The following is a 17500-nucleotide window of genomic DNA, read 5'->3' as shown; positions in this document are numbered from 1 at the left end:
AGAGAGAGAAAAGGAGATGAGGGACAGATGTACCAGAGAGAGAAAAGGGGATGAGGGACAGATGTACCAGAGAGAGAAAAGGAGATGAGGGACAGATGTACCAGAGAGAGAAAAGGAGATGAGGGACAGATGTAATGGAGAGAGAAAAGGAGATGAGGGACAGATGTACCAGAGAGAGAAAAGGAGATGAGGGACAGATGTACCAGAGAGAGAAAAGGAGATGAGGGACAGATGTAATGGAGAGAGAAAAGGAGATGAGGGACAGATGTACCAGAGAGAGAAAAGGAGATGAGGGACAGATGTACCAGAGAGAGAAAAGGAGATGCGGGACAGATGTAATGGAGAGAGAAAAGGAGATGAGGGACAGATGTACCAGAGAGAGAAAAGGAGATGAGGGACAGATGTACCAGAGAGAGAAAAGGAGATGAGGGACAGATGTAATGGAGAGAGAAAATGAGATGAGGGACATATGTACCAGAGAGAGAAAAGTAGATGAGGGACAGATGTAATGGAGAGAGAAAAGGAGATGAGGGACAGATGTACCAGAGAGAGAAAAGGAGATGAGGGACAGATGTAATGGAGAGAGAAAAGGAGATGAGGGACAGATGTACCAGAGAGAGAAAAGTAGATGAGGGACAGATGTAATGGAGAGAGAAAAGGAGATGAGGGACAGATGTACCAGAGAGAGAAAAGGAGATGAGGGACAGATGTAATGGAGAGAGAAAAGGAGATGAGGGACAGATGTACCAGAGAGAGAAAAGGAGATGAGGGACAGATGTACCAGAGAGAGAAAAAGAGATGAGGGACAGATGTACCAGAGAGAGAAAAGGAGATGAGGGACAGATGTAATGGAGAGAGAAAATGAACGAGGGACAGATGTACCAGAGAGAGAAAAGGAGATGAGGGACAGATGTACCAGAGAGAGAAAAGGAGATGAGGGACAGATGTAACGGAGAGACACGAGGAGGAGATGAGGGACAGATGTAATGGAGAGACACGAGGAGGAGATGAGGGACAGATGTAATGGAGAGACACGAGGAGGAGATGAGGGACAGATGTAATGGAGAGACACGAGGAGGAGAGGGACAGATGTAATGGAGAGACACGAGGAGGAGATGAGGGACAGATGTAATGGAGAGACACGAGGAGGAGATGAGGGACAGATGTAATGGAGAGACACGAGGAGGAGATGAGGGACAGATGTAATGGAGAGACACGAGGAGGAGATGAGGGACAGATGTAACGGAGAGAGAAAAGGAGATGAGGAACAGATGTAATGGAGAGACACGAGGAGGAGATGAGGGACAGATGTTATGGAGAGACACGAGGAGGAGATGAGGGACAGATGTAATGGAGAGACACGAGGAGGAGATGAGGGACAGATGTAACGGAGAGAGAAAAGGAGTATAGCGACGGAGTGCAGAGAACCACATAAAAAAGGGGGTCCAGAAACTGAGAGAATGCAACAAACGAATAAAAGGGTGATGATGGAGGTAAGTAGGGCTGGGTTTAAAAAAAATCGATACAAATCGATATTCATTTGGAGGAACTGATATCGATTCATAAATCCCAATATCGATCTATTAATATAATGCCAGTGGATGCTTGAAGCGTTAACCCCATTAGTCTTGCGTGGTTTGCTTAGCGCAATGTGATCTTGTAAACATCTGTAATATTTTTAATAATGCACCAGCTTAGAGAGTTCCTTGTACTGTTCAACATTAGTTCTTTCAGAAACTCTTTCATATCCAAGCAAAATTGGTATTGTAACTGAAATATCGTCATCTAATCATATCATATGGAATCGGAAATCAGATCGGGACCTTGTGTCTCGGAATCGTATCGAATCGGGAATTCACTGGCCATAACCAGCCCTAGAGGTAAGACAGAATAAAGCAGGAGGCAAGAAAGAGAGAGAGAGGGATCGGGAGGGAGAGAGGAGAGTGAGAGAGGGAGGAGAGGAGAGTGAGAGAGGGAGGAGAGGAGAGTGAGAGAGGGAGGGAGGGAGAGTGTAGACACAGGGCCATGCCTGTAGCATACTGATGCTGCTGTAAGACATGCAGTCAGTGCGGCCGCGGCTACGCAGCCAAGCATGCTGCAGAGGGCTGGGCCGCCTGGTTACGCCATGTGTTTAAGTGCACGCTTCATGTGTGCATGTAGCTACTGCTCAATGTGCTCTAGTGACACACAGAGATAGAGCCAGAGGAGTGTGCGCTTTCATGTGAGCGTATGGGTGTGTCTGAGTTTTTTGTGTGCCTATAAACATGTGAATGTGTGTACATGCGAGTGTGTGCGCATGTGTGTGTATGTGTGTGTGTGTGTGTGTGTGTGTGTGTGTGTGTGTGTGTGTGTGTATGCGTGTGTGTATGCGTGCTGCAGTGGGCTGTGGGGTATTCATTATGCTGTGTGTGTCTCCGCCTGCAAAGCCTCTGTTATCACAACACAGAGCTCCAGCCGGCAGCTCCTGAACTCGCTGCGCTACCATACCTGACTCCCATGGGGAGCGCCTATAGCATCCTCTGCTCCTGGAGGACAACATACTGGAGCCCATATGGAAGCACGCTCCATCACCACCCATCAGACCTAAGTCAACTCAACTCCCACTGGTCAAAACAGCAGTATTAAGGAAATTCGTCATGCATTCATTATTTAAGTGTCTGTCATTCCAAAGTTCAACATCCATTCAAATTGCATTTCAAATTCTAACAGAAACAATGGCATATGACTCAGGTATCGTCGTAACTGGTCCCCGCTGTAAAGTACAGCCAGAAGGTCTATGTCCCTCTCTCTACCTCTCTCTCTCTCTCTCTCCCCTCTCCCCCCCTTTCACCCTGTCCAGCAGGCCTGCTCTTTCTTTGTATCTCACACACTCCCTCATCCTCTGCCATGTCTCAGAAATAGATCCAGAAATGGATTGCGGTCATTAGTCGAGATGAGAGAACAGCTTGCAGTGGCTACAAAAGCCTCTGGAAGTGTGCCGCGTTTCAAAAGAAAGAAAGAAAAAACTCTCGGCAATGTTCTTTTACGTCTTTAATGAGAGAGAATGAGAGGATGTGTCTCTCTCTGTCTCCCACCGCTCCACCACAAGCCCATTACTGTCTGATGATGATGGCACTACTTCCTGACATCTCATTGAAATAATTGTGTGTAATAATCACTTTAAAAGACTGGCAGGAGACGTACAAGCCATGAGGAGTATTTAAGTAAAAGGCAACCAGCGTTTTAATGGGATCTTCCCAGATGCATGTGATTCCATCAAACAAGAGTAAGGACGGTGCCAGGAGACAGGTGGAGGCACAGCCAGGAGACAGGCGGAGACACAGTCAGGAGACTCAACGCAATCGACAAAATTATTGCGGGGTCCGGGGTCCGGGGAACCCCCCTCCCCTCTGCCCAGACGGGACTTTCGCCATGGGATACGGGAAGACAGCAGCCATTGACCCTAGGCTGCACGTCACGATAAACGAGATGAGCGGGGCAGTGAGTACTCGGACTGTTGCAATTTCTGATCTGAATCGCAAAAATGGATTACCTCTTGGAGATATCACTGCTGCGAGCCGAAGTGTTTAAATTGAGGACCAGAGACAGACTCGTGTGAGGAATGTTGTTGATCGCTGCTCCTTCGCTTTTCCCAAACATCTGATCTAATCTGGCCCGCCCCCCCCACCTGCTATCGGCCGTCAAGGCCACTAGCAGCAAACTCTCCAGAAGTCTCGACTGCAACTTGCGCTCCAACAATTGGGGGAGTGCACCATTGTTGCTGTCGTCCTATAAAACGGACCTCAGCGGCTCCACAGCACAAAAGCCAGGGGCTTGTTATTACAGTAAAAAAACAACCGTGCAGGTTTTGATGGGAGGGGACTTACAACCAAACTACCCTCAGCCTGGTGCTCCGTCTGCAGCCGGGGCCCTGGGCTCCACAGGGCCACAGTGGGCTTCTGAAGGCCAGGCCTGCATCACACAGAGAGCCCGGGCGGGCGGGTGGTCAGGGAGAGGCTGTCCACAGCCATTTCCCTACTCTTTCATCTCAGAGAGCAGCGCTGCACATGCCATTAATGTAAAGTGGGGCTTGAAGGACCGTAATTTATTGGCTCTGCAGACTCGCCTCCCCTCTTCTCACTCATACTGGCTCCTCCCCTCTTCTCACTCATACTGGCTCCTCCCCTCCCCTCATCTCACATACTGGCTCCTCCCCTCTTCTCACTCATACTGGCTCCTCCCCTCATCTCACTCATACTGGCTCCTCCCATCATCTCACTCATACTGGCTCCCAGCCACCAAATACTCCCCCTGATACCCGCCGACATGCACCACCTTCCATCTACACTCCTCTCTTTCTTTACTTCTCCCCTTCCCTGTCTACATCTCTCTCTCTCTATACCTCTCTCCCTCCTACTCTGCCTCTCTCTGTATATCACTCTCCCTCTCTCCCTTTATAGCTCTCTCTCTCTCTCTCTCTCACACACACACACACACACACACACACACACACACACACACACACACACACACACACACACAGAGAGAGCTTCCCTCTGCAGAACCTCCCTCCCAGAATTAGCATATAGCGTTTCATCGCGGGTGCTCCCGTTGCTACTGCTATATGCACGGCGCCAAGGAGGAAGTGAGGAGCCCGGCCTCTTCTGTGTCCACATTGCTGATTTAACGGATGGTTTAATTACTAACAAAACGATGCGCTCACAGAGCCACAGAGAGAGCCACAGGAAAGCAGGAGAAGCCCCGCTGAGACACAGAGATGAAGAGCGAGAGAGAGGCGAGACGTGTGTGTGTGTGTGTGTGTGTGTGTGTGTGTGTGTGTGTGTGTGTGGTGTGTGTGTGTGTGTGTGTGTGTGTGTGTGTGTGTGTGTGTGTGTGTGTGTGTGTGTGTGTGTGTGTGTGTGTGTGTGTGTGTGTGTGTGTGTGTGTGTGTGTGTGTGTGTGTGTGCGTGTGAGAGGGAAAAAGAGAAATAGAGAGAGAGAAATGCTGCATATATTTCTCGGATGTTCCCTCCATCTCTCTGTCTGCCTCTCCCCCTCCTCCCTTCCTTCCCTCGGGGCTAATTGTCACGATCTGTGCCAGCGTAGCATGGACGCCCTCCTGACCATTACGCCGCAGGGGCTGTCACACCATGCAGTACCAGGCTCTGCCAGCAGACTGTGGACAGGCAAGGAGGGGGGGCAAGCAGGACACAGGGGGGTGGAGGGGAGGGCGGGGGGTGGGGATGTTCCAGAATGCAAATAGCCAACGCGTTCTCCTTCCCAACACATCCTACTGTATGTTGACTATTTTGTCAGGACCTGTAGGCATCACTTCTTAACACACGGGGTACCCTTTTACCTCATCTTTGGACACCACCGGTTACATTCCTCCATCGTTTAATTTGAAAATGGCGTGATGTTTCAACGTTAATTTGGAAATGTGCAAATGAAACAACTTTGGTTATGTTTAGCAAAGTAAAACAACCTGGTTAAGGATAGGGTTACGGTTTGGGTTATGCTTAAATTACAAAAATGTTAGACTTATGGTAAAAATGTTGGAAGGCAGGGCGTCTGGGTAGTGTAGCGGTAGATTCCCTGCCTAGTACCAACACAAGGGTCGCAGGTTCACATCCTTGCGTTACCTCTGGCTAGGTCGGGCCTCCATATAGGCACAATTGGCTAATGTCTGTGGGTAAATTCGAATTGAGGGTATTTGTCCTGGTCGCTGCACTAGCGCCTCCTCTGGTCGATCAGGGGAAGGGAACTGGTGGGAATAGCGTGATCCTCCCACGTGATATGTCCTGCCGGTGAAGCTCCCGCTGTCAGGTGAAAAAAAGCGGCTGGCAACTGCGCATGTGGAAAAAAAAAGTAGGAAGGCAAGACCTCCACCATCCCAACCACATCACTGTTAGCACACCTCTGCTTATTTGAACGTCACACTGCCGTTGGGTGGATTTCAGACGTTACCCTGGACATCCCAAAATTACCAAAAAGGATAGCCTGTGCGTTAAGAAGTGATGCCAAGGGGTCCTGACAATAGTCAACATATAGGACGCGGTTATGAGAATGGGTTCAACAGCACGTTGTGTGTGTACTGTTCACTTTTTGTTTGGGAATAGATTTATTTTGATTCTTACTAATTTAGCATTGTTGAGCACAGTTTTCTCTGTTCCTCTACTCTGCTTATAGACGTTATGAGGGGGAGTCTGCTCAGCACAGCAGTGTGATGGTGTGTCTCTTCATCACTTCTGCTCTTCACTAAACAGAAGTTGAATTTGAATAGGGCCACATTACTATAGATGCATTCCTCCCAGGCAGGGAAGCTTTTGATTTTTATTCATTTTTAGTTATACCAGAATATGCAAATTAAGGGCAGGATGTGCACTTCATACAGTAGCATAAGGTAGTTCATATTGAAGATGTTTAGAATTCGCTGTTAAGTCTCTACCAGTGAGGGAGGGGGCGGTTCTGAGGTTCATCCAGTTGCTGAGTTCAGAGTGAGGATATCTATTTTAATTCAGAAAGCATTCATTTTTTTCAGTTCATAATTTAGTATCTCCCAGTGTTCATGCAGGTATGCTGCAGAGCAGCATATGGTAAGTTGAGGGTAGAGTTTTTTGTTTTGCTGTTTATACAGTAACTGTTTGTGGTTATGGTTGTTTGCCTGTCTTTATAAGCTTGTGTTTATGATGCTTTATTATCTCAAGAATAGCAATATACATTTTTGCAAGGAAAAACAAACAAAGAATTTTAATTCTAAACCATGCCCACTTCAGGTTTCAGCCCTGCCCATGAGCATAGACCAGACCTGCACATCCAAAGCGTCAAGGCCGCGCCCCTTTTTGGGGGATAGAAAGAATGAATAGCGTTGTTGTGATGGTATTTTTGCCGTGTTTTTAGCTAGCATAGACAAAATACCAATTCATTAATTTCGGGTTCAAGTGTTCTTTTGGTTTGATAAACATGTCTACTAATTATTTTGCGACCTTGCCCGAACCTGAACGGTCGAGATATATTAATAAATGAAGGTTGACTGGTCTGTCGTCATGTCCGTTCAGCCTGAGTCAAAGAGGATTTCCGCATTCCCCCAAAAAGGGGCGTGGTGCAGTGCGATGACGCGGTGCAGTTCTGGTGTATAATACTTCTCCGCATCTCGTATACGTGTGTGTGTGTGTGTGGGAGGTGGGAAAGCGAAGGATAGCACTTGAAAAGATAACACAAATCAGAGGAAGAGAGAGCAGCATGCAGCAACAATGAATTGAACCTCTGCATTTGCTCATATTTTCATTGTTGAAATTAAAGTGAAAATGTAGCCATAATCTCTCTCTAACAGCACATTTTGTAGACTCACTAATGGTAGTTAAATGAAAACAACACTGAATAGTGAATTAGTGAGACTATCAAGTAAGCAAGCGATGCAATATTTATGAGCTGAATAAACTGTGTACGTGGACAGAGCCAGGCCGACTCTTACTTATTCACGCTACGGGCTAGACGTCTCTCTCTCTGTCAATTATTTACACCAGCTGTGTGTGTGTGTGTGTGTGTGTGTGTGTGTGTGTGTGTGTGTGTGTGTGTGTGTGTGTGTGTGTGTGTGTGTGTGTGTGTGTGTGTGTGTGCGTGCGTGCGTGTACAGAGAGAGAGAGTTTGAGGGCACTGGGTGACTGAATTAAGGTCATGTGTATACAGCCACAGGAATCCTCTTTAGAGGGGTCACTGACCATGCTGTTGAAATAACATTATTATATTGCCACTTTGTGATCCGTGTGTGTGTGTGTGTGTGTGTGTGTGTGTGTGTGTGTGTGTGTGTGTGTAAGAGTGAGGGGGTTCTTAGTGAATGGCTCCTTGGGGAGGTATAGTGAGCAAACAGGCCAAACCGTCTGATACTGAGATCACTACATGATGGTAAGAGAGGAGACAGGAAAGGAGATGAGCAAGGAAAGGAAAGGAAAGGACGTACTGTACAACTTTGCTTTATTTCCACTGCAAAGGGAAAGTGAGTGCACGGTGGAAATGTGTGACATCACACGTCTATAGTCTGTCCTTATGAGTCTGTGTGAGTGTACAGTCTATAGTCCTTTCATTATGAAGCTGTGTGAATCACACACTCTCATACAGTCTATAGTCTGTCCTTATGAGTCTGTGTGAGTGTACAGTCTATAGTCTTTCATTATGAGTCTGTGTGAGTGTACAGTCTATAGTCTTTCATTATGAGTCTGTGTGAGTGTACAGTCTATAGTCTTTCATTATGAGGCTGTGTGAATCACACACTCTCATACAGTCTATAGTCTGTCCTTATGAGTCTGTGTGAGTGTACAGTCTATAGTCTGTCCTTATGAGTCTGTGTGAGTGTACAGTCTATAGTCTTTCATTATGAGTCTGTGTGAGTGTACAGTCTATAGTCTGTCCTTATGAGTCTGTGTGAGTGTACAGTCTATAGTCTTTCATTATGAGTCTGTGTGAGTGTACAGTCTATAGTCTTTCATTATGAGTCTGTGTGAGTGTAAAGTCTATAGTCTTTCATTATGAGGCTGTGTGAGTGTACAGTCTATAGTCCTTTCATTATGAGTCTGTGTGAGTGTACAGTCTATAGTCTTTCATTATGAGGCTGTGTGAGTGTACAGTCTATAGTCTTTCATTATGAGGCTGTGTGAGTGTACAGTCTATAGTCTTTCATTATGAGTCTGTGTGAGTGTACAGTCTATAGTCTTTCATTATGAGTCTGTGTGAGTGTACAGTTATAGTCTTTCATTATGAGTCTGTGTGAGTGTACAGTCTATAGTCTGTCCTTATGAGTCTGTGTGAGTGTACAGTCTATAGTCTTTCATTATGAGGCTGTGTGAATCACACACTCTCATACAGTCTATAGTCTGTCCTTATGAGTCTGTGTGAGTGTACAGTCTATAGTCTGTCCTTATGAGTCTGTGTGAGTGTACAGTCTATAGTCTGTCCTTATGAGTCTGTGTGAGTGTACAGTCTATAGTCTGTCCTTATGAGTCTGTGTGAGTGTACAGTCTATAGTCCTTTCATTATGAGTCTGTGTGAGTGTACAGTCTATAGTCTGTCCTTATGAGTCTGTGTGAGTGTACAGTCTATAGTCTGTCCTTATGAGTCTGTGTGAGTGTACAGTCTATAGTCTGTCCTTATGAGTCTGTGTGAGTGTACAGTCTATAGTCTGTCCTTATGAGTCTGTGTGAGTGTACAGTCTATAGTCCTTTCCTTATGAGTCTGTGTGAGTGTACAGTCTATAGTCTTTCATTATGAGTCTGTGTGAGTGTACAGTCTATAGTCTGTCCTTATGAGTCTGTGTGAGTGTACAGTCTATAGTCTTTCATTATGAGGCTGTGTGAGTGTACAGTCTATAGTCTGTCCTTATGAGTCTGTGTGAGTGTACAGTCTATAGTCTTTCATTATGAGTCTGTGTGAGTGTACAGTCTATAGTCTTTCATTATGAGTCTGTGTGAGTGTACAGTCTATAGTCTTTCATTATGAGTCTGTGTGAGTGTACAGTCTATAGTCCTTTCATTATGAGTCTGTGTGAGTGTACAGTCTATAGTCTTTCGTTATGAGTCTGTGTGAGTGTACAGTCTATAGTCCTTTCATTATAAGTCTGTGTGAGTGTACAGTCTATAGTCCTTTCATTATGAGTCTGTGTGAGTGTACAGTCTATAGTCCTTTCATTATGAGTCTGTGTGAGTGTACAGTCTATAGTCCTTTCATTATGAGTCTGTGTGAGTGTACAGTCTATAGTCTTTCCTTATGAGTCTGTGTGAGTGTACAGTCTATAGTCTTTCCTTATGAGTCTGTGTGAGTGTACAGTCTATAGTCCTTTCATTATGAGTCTGTGTGAGTGTACAGTCTATAGTCTTTCATTATGAGTCTGTGTGAGTGTACAGTCTATAGTCTTTCATTATGAGTCTGTGTGAGTGTACAGTCTATAGTCTTTCGTTATGAGGCTGTGTGAGTGTACAGTCTATAGTCTTTCATTATGAGTCTGGGTGAGTGTAAAGTCTATAGTCTTTCCTTATGAGTCTGTGTGAGTGTACAGTCTATAGTCTTTCCTTATGAGTCTGCGTGAGTGTACAGTCTATAGTCTTTCCTTATGAGTCTGTGTGAGTGTACAGTCTATAGTCTTTCCTTATGAGTCTGCGTGAGTGTACAGTCTATAGTCTGTCCTTATGAGTCTGTGTGAGTGTACAGTCTATAGTCTTTCATTATGAGTCTGTGTGAGTGTACAGTCTATAGTCTTTCCTTATGAGTCTGTGTGAGTGTACAGTCTATAGTCTTTCCTTATGAGGCTGTGTGAGTGTACAGTCTATAGTCTTTCGTTATGAGGCTGTGTGAGTGTACAGTCTATAGTCTTTCCTTATGAGTCTGCGTGAGTGTACAGTCTATAGTCTTTCGTTATGAGGCTGTGTGAGTGTACAGTCTATAGTCTTTCGTTATGAGGCTGTGTGAGTGTACAGTCTATAGTCTTTCATTATGAGTCTGTGTGAGTGTACAGTCTATAGTCTGTCCTTATGAGTCTGTGTGAGTGTACAGTCTATAGTCTTTCATTATGAGTCTGTGTGAGTGTACAGTCTATAGTCTTTCATTATGAGTCTGTGTGAGTGTACAGTCTATAGTCTTTCATTATGAGTCTGTGTGAGTGTACAGTCTATAGTCTTTCGTTATGAGGCTGTGTGAGTGTACAGTCTATAGTCTTTCATTATGAGTCTGTGTGAGTGTAAAGTCTATAGTCTTTCCTTATGAGTCTGTGTGAGTGTACAGTCTATAGTCTTTCCTTATGAGTCTGCGTGAGTGTACAGTCTATAGTCTTTCCTTATGAGTCTGTTTGAGTGTACAGTCTATAGTCTTTCCTTATGAGTCTGCGTGAGTGTACAGTCTATAGTCTGTCCTTATGAGTCTGTGTGAGTGTACAGTCTATAGTCTTTCATTATGAGTCTGTGTGAGTGTACAGTCTATAGTCTTTCCTTATGAGTCTGTGTGAGTGTACAGTCTATAGTCTTTCCTTATGAGGCTGTGTGAGTGTACAGTCTATAGTCTTTCGTTATGAGGCTGTGTGAGTGTACAGTCTATAGTCTTTCCTTATGAGTCTGCGTGAGTGTACAGTCTATAGTCTTTCGTTATGAGGCTGTGTGAGTGTACAGTCTATAGTCTTTCGTTATGAGGCTGTGTGAGTGTACAGTCTATAGTCTTTCATTATGAGTCTGTGTGAGTGTACAGTCTATAGTCTGTCCTTATGAGTCTGTGTGAGTGTACAGTCTATAGTCTTTCATTATGAGTCTGTGTGAGTGTACTGTAGCGTTCCTGATATTTCATGAGGCAGAGGCTTCTTGCTGGTACAGGTTCTTTATTCACAGTTATTCATATTCACAACTCTCCGCTGTTGTCATGCTCATAGATAGCAGCTTCCCCCTAGGCAGTGCGCGGAGACTGACTGCACATGCTCAGTCTCCGTCCGGAAGTGGTCCCACAGCATAGTGCTCCCCCACATAACACTCCCCCACACAGTTCCTATCTGTAGTGGAGACACTACCATTGCTCACCACTATGTGTGTACTGCTGATTCGCTACATACTCCCCGCCCAACAATAAGGTCAACGCCCACGTTGACACCACATCACACCTCCCCTGTACCAACACTCCCAGCATCTTTTTTTCTTTTTAACAGTTCTTTGTTTTTTAACCACATCTTATGTTTCCATCTCAGGCTTTTCCCACGTCTCCTCCCCACAATATCTCATGCCATACACATCATCCACTTTTCATTATAACACTTCCAACCACCATCTCCTCCTTATTTTTTTTTTTTTATTTTTTATTTTTTTTTTATTTTTTTTAGTACAACTCGAAGTTGCTCAAATGTCCTGGAGCCCTTGGCTCTCTCCGTGGCCGTGTTAGTCTCTGTGAACCTGCCGGTGGGCCTGACCCCACCTGCAGTGTCTCTGGTGCTTCAAGTCTCTGAGTGGGGCCCGCCCGGTCATGGCCGGACGCCCCTCTCTGTGGAAACCGATTCCTTCTTTCACTCTGTCTAAGTGAAACCGCTGGGCGGCCGAGATCTGGGGGAAGGGTGCACCCCCCCCGGTATGGGGCCAACCTGTCCCTGTGGAGTACCTTCTTGCCACCAAGTGGCATCTGCACCCGGTACACCACCTCCCCCATTCTCTCCATCACCCTGCATGGGCCTGTCCAGTGACAGTCCAGTTTAGGGCTACGCCCTTTTTTTCTCCGGGGTGTGTACACCCATACCAACTCCCCCCCCTGGAAATGGTTTCCCTTTGCCCTCACATCATAGTTCCTTTTTTGTCTCATGCCCGCTTTCTCTAGCTGGGTCCGAGCGAAGTTGTGAGCGGACTCTAATCGATCTTGTAGCCTCCTGGCATACTCTCTCCCCGGGGGAGCGTCCGGTGCATCCGGTGGCTTGCCGAACGCCATTTCTGCTGGTGTCCGCAGTTCTCGACCTAACATGAGCAGGGCGGGTGTGCAGGAGGTGGACTCGTGTGTTGCGGATCTGTAGGCCATGAGGATGAGAGGCAGGTGCGTGTCCCAGTCCCTCTGGTGCTCCTCCGTGAGGATGGCCAACTGCTTTTTCAGTGTCCTATTGAATCTTTCTACTAGGCCATCGCTCTGGGGGTGCAATGCTGTGGTCCGTGTCTTTCTAATGTTCAGTTTCTCGCACATGGTGGCGAACACTCGTGACTCGAAGTTTCTTCCTTGGTCACTGTGTAGGGTCTCTGGTGCTCCGAACCTACTGAACATGCCTGTGACTAGTGCGTCGACCACCGTCCCCGCCTCCTGGTCGGGCAGCGCGTATGCCTCTGGCCATTTTGTAAAGTAGTCCATAGCTACTAGGACGTATCGATTTCCACTCTCTGAGCGTGGAAACGGCCCCATCACGTCTACCCCTACCCTCTCCATGGGGGCTCCTGCTGCTAGCTGTTGGAGCGGGGCGCGAGACTGGTCTAATGGCCCTTTGTACGCCGCGCAGAGGTCGCAGCGCCGACAGAAGTCCTGTACGTCTCTCCTCATCCTCCCCCAATAAAAGCCTTGTCTGATGCGACGGAGGGTTTTGCTCACCCCAAAGTGGCCCGCCCCTACTGTCCCATGGCAACTCCTGCACACCTCATCTCTCAGTGTCGTTGGCACTACTTTTCGCCACTTGTTTTCTCCCGTTGCTGGCTCTTTCCAGCACTTCATCAGCACTCCACTGTTCAATCTCAGGGTGTCAAACCCTGCCCACAGCCCTTTGGTTGTGTCGGTGGCCCCCGCCACCTCCTCCCATTGCGGCTTCTGGCCCGCTTCTACCCACTGCAGCACTGGTGACAGCTCCCTGTCGTTTTCCTGGTGGCCCTTCCAATCTGCTGCTTCTGCCATCCGCAGTGTCCTGCACACTGGCCCATCTCCCGTGTGGTTAGGGCAGACTCTAGCGTCTTCTTGGAGCTCCCTCTCTCTCCCCTCTCTCTTCTCACAGTACACACACCCCCTTTCCGCGCAGGGTCGTCGTGACAGGGCATCTGCATTTACGTGGTGTCTCCCTGCTCTGTGCTCTATGGTGAAGTTATAGTCCGCCATTCTCTCTAACCAGCGGCACACCTGTCCCTCCGGCTCCCGGAAGGACCACAACCACTGCAGCGCTGAGTGGTCGGTCCGTATGGTGAACTGAGGCTGTCCCAGGAGGTAGTATCTAAAGTGTCTCAGTGCTTCTACGACTGCTAGGAGCTCCCGGCGTGTGACGCAGTAATTTCTTTCTGTCTTATCAAACGTCTTACTGAAATACCCCACCACCTGCTCCCCCTCCGGCCCTGCCTGGGACAGCACGGCCCCCATACCTCCATTGCTGGCATCAGTGTCTAATAGGAACGGCAGTGCGGGGTCTGGTGCTCTAAGCACGGGGGTCTTGGTCAGCGCTTTCTTGAGGGTTTCGAACGCTAGGTGGCATTTTGCTGTCCAGTCGAAGTCTGTGTTCTTTTCTTTAAGCCGGAACAGTGGCTCTGCGATGTCAGAAAATCCTTTTACAAACTTCCTGTAGTAGGATGCTAACCCTACAAAGCTCTCGAGTTCACTTTTGTCTCTGGGGGTGGGCCATTCTGAGACTGCCCGTGTTTTTTCCTCTAGAGTGCGGATGCCCCCCTCGCCGATGCCATGTCCCAAGAACTCTACCCTCTTCTTCAGGAAGTGGCACTTATCTGGGTGTAGCTTTAGACCCGCCGCTGCTATTTTCTGTAGGACTTTTCGTAATGCTCCCACCGCTGCCTGAAACGAGCCCCCGTGCGTCAAGATGTCATCTAAGTATACGACGCATTCTGTTTGGGGAATGTCCCCCAGCAGTTTCTCCATTAACCGCTCGAACGTTGCGGGTGCGTTACACAGCCCGAAACTGAGTACTCGAAACTGCCACAGTCCTCTCTCGGTGCGGAAGGCGGTCTTTGGCTTGGCATCGTCGCAGAGGGGCACCTGCCAGTACCCACTGCGGAGGTCTAGGGAGGAGAACCAGGCTGACTCCCCCACTATGTCTAGTAGCTCCTCGATGACGGGCATCGGGTACGCGTCTTTTTTTGTCACTTTGTTCAGCCCTCTATAGTCTACGCAAAATCGCATCTTTGCGCTATTTTTCTTTTTTACCAACACTACTCCCGATGCCCATGGGCTCTCTGACGGCTCGATGATCCCTGCCCTCAGCATGTTTTCTACAGCTTCGTTCGCTATATCTCTTCTTGCTGCTGGAATTCGACGGGGATATGATCTGATGGGCTGCGCCCCTTCAGTGTCTATTTGGTGTTCTACCAGGTGAGTGCAGCCTAGTTCATCGTCCGTCATCGCGAAAATGTCTTTGTACTCTTCTAGTACTCTCCACAGTTCGTCGCTCTGTTGTGGTTCTAACCCCTCGCTCTGACGTTGGTGTATTGTCCTGAGCATTTCTAACCTCTCTGTCTCTCCCTCTGCCTGTTGCATTGGCTGAGGGCAAGTGTTTGGAGGTGGGCTAGGGGCGTGGTTTTGGGGGGGGGCTGGGTCTGCTAGGTGGGGTTCATGCTCTACGGTGACGCGGTACACGGTGATGTTGTTAACGTTAGGCCGTTCCCTTGGAACGGTGGGCGGTTGGCTCATTTGGACTACCGTTCCTTCTGCAAATGTCAATGTGCTTCTTCCTAGGTCTACTGTGCATTTGTTCATCGTTAAGTAGTCTTCCCCCAGGATGCAAGGCCCCGCCATTTCTACCACCCACACCGGAAAGTCCACTGTCTGTCTCCCCACTGTTATCATTACGTGTCCCCTCCCCCTCATTGGCATTAACTCACCGGACACTGTTCTTAGCAGCTGTGCTGCTGGCTGCTCCAGGCGCATCCCCTCGGGCATCATGTTGACGTTCACCAGCGTCGCCGTACACCCCGTGTCCACCAGGGCGGCGCAGTATCTCCCTTGTAGGTAGGCTGGAACATGGCATCGGTTCATCGCGCGCGGCCCGCTCTGCATGTTGACAGCTCCGGCGATGTCGTCTACTTCGGGGCACGGCGGAGCCCCACCTCTCTGTTGCTGTCGGTGGGCTCCCTCTTGCGACGCTGTGGCTACGGGGACTGTGGCATCGTAGACCCGTCTCGCCCCATCTGGACGGGCCCCGTACCGTTTCCCTGGTTCCACGTTCTCCGGCGGCAGTCTGCTTCCCGATGACCGGGACGCCCACATCCCCAGCAGATCATGCTCCCTCTAGCCCAGCTGTTGTTCCGCTGGGTGGGCTGTCGAGCGGGGTTGGGCTGCAGGGTCGCTCTGCGGAGCAGTTGTTCTTTGAGTTGTTGTACTGACTCGGACAGTTCTTTCACCATGTTGCCTTGTTCTGCCAAAGCCGTCTTCCACGCTGGCTCTTCTTGTATCGGGCTTTCCGCTGCCATTCTCACTACGGGGACAGCTCTCCCCTCTTCGCTGTTCATGGTCCAGCCCTCTACTGTCTCTCTTTCAAACGCCAGCTCTAGCGCTATTTCTAATGTCTTTGGCCGTTGCAGCATTACTTGCTCTCGTAGCCCTCGCGGCGCGATAGCCTGGACGAAGTAGTTTCGGGCTAGCTCGTCCAGTGCTTCTGGCGGCAGCCGGCTGTATACACGCCGGCTGAGGATCTCAATGTCTGTGGCTAGCGCCCGCAGCGACTCCCCTGGTCGTCTATGCCTGTTACACAGTTCTGCGACCATAATGCCTTCTTCTTTGCATCGTCCGAAACGCCTCCTCAGGGCCGCCATTACCACGTCTAAGTCTTTGGTGTCTGCCATTGCTGCTACACATGTTATAGCTTCACCCTCGAGTGACATTACCAGATGACTGGCTCTCTCTCCCCTCGACCAGCCATTCATTTCCGCTGCTACGTTGAACATTGTGCAATATGGCTCCCATTCGCCTTTACCGTTGAATTTTGGCGGGGTGATTTCCTTTCTTCCTCGCCGCCCGCCGTCCTTCGTCTCCTCGACCCGTGTCTCGTCTTTGTCTCCGGTTCTCCGGCTAGCTTCACCGGGCCGTGGCACAGCCTCCATTGCTACAGCGGTGTTGTCAACCCGCTCGATCTTCACTCTCACCGGCCTCGGCTCTTCCGCTCTCTCCGCCGCCTCGTTAGCCCGCCTGCTAGCCTCTTTGAGCCGCGGGGTAGCTTCCGTGGCTACGGGGATATCGCCGTTTAGTTCGGATTTTATCATCACAAACCCCAGGCTTGCTGCTGCTATCCCCGCCTGGATCTCTGTGGTAGCGGCCTCGTCTTCTTTCTCCTCGGGTGCTTGGTAGTCCGCCCCGGCTCTTTCTCTTCCCGCCTCCCGCTTGAGTCTTTGCTTCTCTCTCTTCAGGAACTTGTTAACCATTTTTGCCGATTCTGGAGGTAATTCACCGTTTTAAACTTCTGACGCCAATGTAGCGTTCCTGATATTTCATGAGGCAGAGGCTTCTTGCTGGTACAGGTTCTTTATTCACAGTTATTCATATTCACAACTCTCCGCTGTTGTCATGCTCATAGATAGCAGCTTCCCCCTAGGCAGTGCGCGGAGACTGACTGCACATGCTCAGTCTCCGTCCGGAAGTGGTCCCACAGCATAGTGCTCCCCCACATAACACTCCCCCACACAGTTCCTATCTGTAGTGGAGACACTACCATTGCTCACCACTATGTGTGTACTGCTGATTCGCTACAGTACAGTCTATAGTCTTTCATTATGAGTCTGTGTGAGTGTACAGTCTATAGTCTTTCATTATGAGTCTGTGTGAGTGTACAGTCTATAGTCTTTCGTTATGAGTCTGTGTGAGTGTACAGTCTATAGTCCTTTCATTATGAGTCTGTGTGAGTGTACAGTCTATAGTCTTTCATTATGAGTCTGTGTGAGTGTACAGTCTATAGTCTTTCATTATGAGTCTGTGTGAGTGTACAGTCTATAGTCTTTCATTATGAGTCTGTGTGAGTGTACAGTCTATAGTCTTTCATTATGAGTCTGTGTGAGTGTACAGTCTATAGTCTTTCCTTATGAGGCTGTGTGAGTGTATTGTCATGTCTCAC

The sequence above is a fragment of the Poromitra crassiceps genome (assembly GCF_964638095.1).
Source record: "Poromitra crassiceps genome assembly, chromosome: 12".
Classification (NCBI taxonomy): domain Eukaryota; kingdom Metazoa; phylum Chordata; class Actinopteri; order Beryciformes; family Melamphaidae; genus Poromitra; species Poromitra crassiceps.
The sequence above is the reverse complement of the archived record's forward strand: the minus strand, read 5'-3'. Positions refer to the sequence as shown.